The sequence below is a fragment of the Carassius gibelio genome, chromosome B22 (assembly GCF_023724105.1).
Source record: "Carassius gibelio isolate Cgi1373 ecotype wild population from Czech Republic chromosome B22, carGib1.2-hapl.c, whole genome shotgun sequence".
In the NCBI taxonomy this organism is placed as follows: Eukaryota; Metazoa; Chordata; class Actinopteri; order Cypriniformes; family Cyprinidae; genus Carassius; species Carassius gibelio.
Window position 1 is genome coordinate 43,957,598 of NC_068417.1, and position 5,000 is coordinate 43,962,597.

Consider the following 5,000-nt stretch of genomic DNA (forward strand, 5'->3'; position numbering starts at 1 on the left):
GAATACCAGGTGCTGTAAGCTTTTTGGAAATTTTTCACTTAGTATATAATAATTTTGCCAAAAGATAGAGTCAATGCCGATCTCTGAATATTAGCAGGTTTGGGCCTGGTTAGTACATGGATGGGAGACTGCCTGGGAATACCAGGTGCTGTAAGCTTTTTGGACATTTTTCACTTAGTATATAATAATTTTGCCAAAAAATAGAGTCAATGCCGATCTCTGAATATTTGCAGGTTGGGGCCTGGTTAGTACATGGATGGGAGACTGCCTGGGAATACCAGGTGCTTTAATCTTTTTGGAAAATTTCACGAATTATTTAATAATCTTTCATTAAACAAAAAAAAAAAAAAAAAGAGTCAATGCCTGATCTCTGAATCTTAGCAGGTTTAGGTCTGGTTAGTACTTTGATGAGAGACTGCCTAGGAATACCAGGTGCTTTAAACTTTTGGGCTTTCTTTCCTACTTATATAATGTACTGGCGATAAGAATGGCTGGTTTTTAAATAGCCCTCTCTTTGCAGCAGACTTCGCTTGCGGCCATACCAACCTGGCTATGCCCGATCTCGTCTGATCTCAGAAGCTAAGCAGGTTTGTGCCTGGTTAGTACTTGGATGGCAGACCGCCTGGGAATACCAGGTGCTGTAACCTTTTTGGACATTTTTCACTTAGTATATAATAATTTTGCCAAAAAATAGAGTCAATGCCCGATCTCTGAATATTTGCAGGTTTGGGCCTGGTTAGTACATGGATGGGAGACTGCCTGGGAATACCAGGTGCTTTAATCTTTTTGGAAAATTTCACGAATTATATAATAATCTTTCATTAAAAAAAAAAAAAAAAAAAGAGTCAATGCCCGATCTCTGAATTTTAGCAGGTTTAGGTCTGGTTAGTACTTTGATGAGAGACTGCCTAGGAATACCAGGTGCTTTAAGCTTTTGGGTTTTCTTTCCTACTTATATAATGTACTGGCGATAAGATTGGCTGTTCTTTAAATAGCCCTCTCTTTGCAGCAGACTTCTCTTACGGCCATACCAACCTGGCTATGCCCAATCTCGTCTGATCTCGGAAGCTAAGCAGGTTTGGGCCTGGTTAGTACTTGGATGGGAGACCGCCTGGGAATACCAGGTGCTGTAACCTTTTTGGAAATTTTTCACTTAGTATATAATAATTTTGCCAAAAAATGGAGTCAATGCCGATCTCTGAATCTTAGCAGGTTTAGGTCTGGTTAGTACTTTGATGAGAGACTGCCTAGGAATACCAGGTGCTTTAAGCTTTTGGGTTTTCTTTCCTACTTATATAATGTACTGGCGATAAGATTGGCTGTTCTTTAAATAGCCCTCTCTTTGCAGCAGACTTCGCTTACGGCCATACCAACCTGGCTATGCCCAATCTCGTCTGATCTCGGAAGCTAAGCAGGTTTGGGCCTGGTTAGTACTTGGATGGGAGACCGCCTGGGAATACCAGGTGCTGTAAGCTTTTTGGAAATTTTTCACTTAGTATATAATAATTTTGCCAAAAAATAGAGTCAATGCCAATCTCTGAATATTAGCAGGTTTGGGCCTGGTTAGTACATGGATGGGAGACTGCCTGGGAATACCAGGTGCTGTAAGCTTTTTGGACATTTTTCACTTACTATATAATAATTTTGCCAAAAAATAGAGTCAATGCCCGATCTCTGAATATTTGCAGGTTTGGGCCTGGTTAGTACATGGATGGGAGACTGCCTCGGAATACCAGGTGCTTTAATCTTTTTGGAAAATTTCACAAATTATATAATAATCTTTCATTAAAAAAAAAAAAAAAAAAAAAAAAAAAAAGAGTCAATGCCCGATCTCTGAATTTTAGCAGGTTTAGGTCTGGTTAGTACTTTGATGAGAGACTGCCTAGGAATACCAGGTGCTTTAAGCTTTTGGGTTTTCTTTCCTACTTATATAATGTACTGGCGATAAGATTGGCTGTTCTTTAAATAGCCCTCTCTTTGCAGCAGACTTCGCTTACGGCCATACCAACCTGGCTATGCCCAATCTAGTCTGATCTCGGAAGCTAAGCAGGTTTGGGCCTGGTTAGTACTTGGATGGGAGACCGCCTGGGAATACCAGGTGCTGTAACCTTTTTGGAAACTTTTCACTTAGTATATAATAATTTTGCCAAAAAATTGAGTCAATGCCGATCTCTGAATCTTAGCAGGTTTAGGTCTGGTTAGTACTTTGATGAGAGACTGCCTAGGAATACCAGGTGCTTTAAGCTTTTGGGTTTTCTTTCCTACTTATATAATGTACTGGCGATAAGATTGGCTGTTCTTTAAATAGCCCTCTCTTTGCAGCAGACTTCGCTTACGGCCATACCAACCTGGCTATGCCCAATCTCGTCTGATCTCGGAAGCTAAGCAGGTTTGGGCCTGGTTAGTAATTGGATGGGAGACCGCCTGGGAATACCAGGTGCTGTAAGCTTTTTGGAAATTTTTCACTTAGTATATAATAATTTTGCCAAAAAATAGAGTCAATGCCGATCTCTGAATATTAGCAGGTTTGGGCCTGGTTAGTACATGGATGGGAGACTGCCTGGGAATACCAGGTGCTTTAATCTTTTTGGAAAATTTCACGAATTATATAATAATCTTTCATTAAAAAAAAAAAAGAGTCAATGCCCGATCTCTGAATCTTAACAGGTTTAGGTCTGGTTAGTACTTTTATGAGAGACTGCCTAGGAATACCAGGTGCTTTAAGCTTTTGGGTTTTCTTTCCTACTTATATAATGTACTGGCGATAAGATTGGCTGTTCTTTAAATAGCCCTCTCTTTGCAGCAGACTTCGCTTACGGCCATACCAACCTGGCTATGCCCGATCTCGTCTGATCTCGGAAGCTAAGCAGGTTTGGGCCTGGTTAGTACTTGGATGGGAGACCGCCTGGGAATACCAGGTGCTGTAACCTTTTTGGAAATTTTTCACTTAGTATATAATAATTTTGCCAAAAAATTGAGTCAATGCCGATCTCTGAATCTTAGCAGGTTTAGGTCTGGTTAGTACTTTGATGAGAGACTGCCTAGGAATACCAGGTGCTTTAAGCTTTTGGGTTTTCTTTCCTACTTATATAATGTACTGGCGATAAGATTGGCTGTTCTTTAAATAGCCCTCTCTTTGCAGCAGACTTCGCTTACGGCCATACCAACCTGGCTATGCCCAATCTCGTCTGATCTCGGAAGCTAAGCAGGTTTGGGCCTGGTTAGTAATTGGATGGGAGACCGCCTGGGAATACCAGGTGCTGTAAGCTTTTTGGAAATTTTTCACTTAGTATATAATAATTTTGCCAAAAAATAGAGTCAATGCCGATCTCTGAATATTAGCAGGTTTGGGCCTGGTTAGTACATGGATGGGAGACTGCCTGGGAATACCAGGTGCTTTAATCTTTTTGGAAAATTTCACGAATTATATAATAATCTTTCATTAAAAAAAAAAAAAGAGTCAATGCCCGATCTCTGAATCTTAACAGGTTTAGGTCTGGTTAGTACTTTTATGAGAGACTGCCTAGGAATACCAGGTGCTTTAAGCTTTTGGGTTTTCATTCCTACTTATATAATGTACTGGCGATAAGATTGGCTGGTCTTTAAATAGCCCTCTCTTTGCAGCAGACTTCGCTTACGGCCATACCATCCTGGCTATGTCCGATCTCGTCTGATCTCGGAAGCTAAGCAGGTTTGGGCCTGGTTAGTACTTGGATGGGAGACCGCCTGGGAATACCAGGTGCTGTAAGCTTTTTGGAAATTTTTCACTTAGTATATAATAATTTTGCCAAAAAAATAGAGTCAATGCCGATCTCTGAATATTAGCAGGTTTGGGCCTGGTTAGTACATGGATGGGAGACTGCCTGGGAATACCAGGTTCTGTAAGCTTTTTGGACATTTTTCACTTAGTATATAATAATTTTGCCAAAAAATAGAGTCAATGCCTGATCTCTGAATCTTAGCAGGTTTAGGTCTGGTTAGTACTTTGATGAGAGACTGCCTAGGAATACCAGGTGCTTTAAGCTTTTGGGCTTTCTTTCCTACTTATATAATGTACTGGCGATAAGAATAGCTGGTCTTTAAATAGCCCTCTCTTTGCAGCAGACTTCGCTTGCGGCCATACCAACCTGGCTATGCCCGATCTCGTCTGATCTCGGAAGCTAAGCAGGTTTGGGCCTGGTTAGTACTTGGATGGGAGACCGCCTGGGAATACCAGGTGCTGTAACCTTTTTGGAAATTTTTCACTTAGTATATAATAATTTTGCCAAAAAATAGAGTCAATGCTGATCTCTGAATCTTAGCAGGTTTAGGTCTGGTTAGTACTTTGATGAGAGACTGCCTAGGAATACCAGGTGCTTTAAGCTTTTGGGTTTTCTTTCCTACTTATATAATGTACTGGCGATAAGATTGGCTGTTCTTTAAATAGCCCTCTCTTTGCAGCAGACTTCGCTTACGGCCATACCAACCTGGCTATGCCCGATCTCGTCTGATCTCGGAAGCTAAGCAGGATTGGGTCTGGTTCGTACTTGGATGGGAGACCGCCTGGGAATACCAGGTGCTGTAAGCTTTTTGGACATTTTTCACTTAGTATATAATATTTTTGCCAAAAAATAGAGTCAATGCCCGATCTCTGAATATTTGCAGGTTTGGGCCTGGTTAGTACATGGATGGGAGACTGCCTGGGAATACCAGGTGCTTTAATCTTTTTGGAAAATTTCACGAATTATATAATAATCTTTTATTAAAAAAAAAAAAAAAAAAAAAAAAGTCAATGCCCGATCTCTGAATCTTAGCAGGTTTAGGTCTGGTTAGTACTTTAATGAGAGACTGCCTAGGAATACCAGGTGCTTTAAGCTTTTGGGTTTTCTTTCCTACTTATATAATGTACTGGCAATAAGATTGGCTGGTCTTTAAATAGCCCTCTCTTTGCAGCAGACTTTGCAGCAGACTTCGTTTACGGCCATACCAACCAGGCTATGCCCGATCTCGTCTGATCTCGG

At 40.8% G+C, this 5,000-nt stretch overlaps 11 non-coding genes and 1 pseudogene across 11 annotated transcripts in view; all 12 read left to right on the plus strand.

Moving 5' to 3' along the window:
- The window catches only part of LOC127998640 (5S ribosomal RNA), a 119-nt gene extending 98 nt beyond the window's left edge, over window positions 1–21 (plus strand). Inside the window, exon 1 of the ribosomal RNA XR_008171473.1 lies at window positions 1–21. This exon is cut by the window's left edge and continues 98 nt beyond it. This is a non-coding gene — a ribosomal RNA (5S ribosomal RNA).
- A 507-nt stretch (window positions 22–528) lies between these two features.
- Window positions 529–647, plus strand: LOC128006786 (uncharacterized; annotated as a pseudogene).
- Window positions 648–1,017: 370 nt separating this feature from the next.
- On the plus strand, window positions 1,018–1,136 carry LOC128005237 (5S ribosomal RNA). Its single transcript, XR_008177895.1, has one exon. It is a non-coding gene; the product is annotated as a 5S ribosomal RNA (ribosomal RNA).
- A 220-nt stretch (window positions 1,137–1,356) lies between these two features.
- On the plus strand, window positions 1,357–1,475 carry LOC128000027 (5S ribosomal RNA). The gene has a single exon (XR_008172826.1). It is a non-coding gene; the product is annotated as a 5S ribosomal RNA (ribosomal RNA).
- A 516-nt stretch (window positions 1,476–1,991) lies between these two features.
- Window positions 1,992–2,110, plus strand: LOC128005980 (5S ribosomal RNA). Its single transcript, XR_008178616.1, has one exon. It is a non-coding gene; the product is annotated as a 5S ribosomal RNA (ribosomal RNA).
- Window positions 2,111–2,330: 220 nt separating this feature from the next.
- LOC128004516 (5S ribosomal RNA) lies at window positions 2,331–2,449 on the plus strand. The gene has a single exon (XR_008177204.1). It is a non-coding gene; the product is annotated as a 5S ribosomal RNA (ribosomal RNA).
- Window positions 2,450–2,811: 362 nt separating this feature from the next.
- On the plus strand, window positions 2,812–2,930 carry LOC127998775 (5S ribosomal RNA). The gene has a single exon (XR_008171605.1). It is a non-coding gene; the product is annotated as a 5S ribosomal RNA (ribosomal RNA).
- Window positions 2,931–3,150: 220 nt separating this feature from the next.
- On the plus strand, window positions 3,151–3,269 carry LOC128004517 (5S ribosomal RNA). The gene has a single exon (XR_008177205.1). It is a non-coding gene; the product is annotated as a 5S ribosomal RNA (ribosomal RNA).
- A 363-nt stretch (window positions 3,270–3,632) lies between these two features.
- LOC128001493 (5S ribosomal RNA) lies at window positions 3,633–3,751 on the plus strand. Its single transcript, XR_008174261.1, has one exon. It is a non-coding gene; the product is annotated as a 5S ribosomal RNA (ribosomal RNA).
- Window positions 3,752–4,109: 358 nt separating this feature from the next.
- On the plus strand, window positions 4,110–4,228 carry LOC128001140 (5S ribosomal RNA). The gene has a single exon (XR_008173911.1). It is a non-coding gene; the product is annotated as a 5S ribosomal RNA (ribosomal RNA).
- A 220-nt stretch (window positions 4,229–4,448) lies between these two features.
- On the plus strand, window positions 4,449–4,567 carry LOC128004771 (5S ribosomal RNA). The gene has a single exon (XR_008177448.1). It is a non-coding gene; the product is annotated as a 5S ribosomal RNA (ribosomal RNA).
- A 385-nt stretch (window positions 4,568–4,952) lies between these two features.
- Window positions 4,953–5,000, plus strand: part of LOC128000134 (5S ribosomal RNA) — a 119-nt gene continuing 71 nt past the window's right edge. The window contains exon 1 of the ribosomal RNA XR_008172928.1: window positions 4,953–5,000. This exon is cut by the window's right edge and continues 71 nt beyond it. This is a non-coding gene — a ribosomal RNA (5S ribosomal RNA).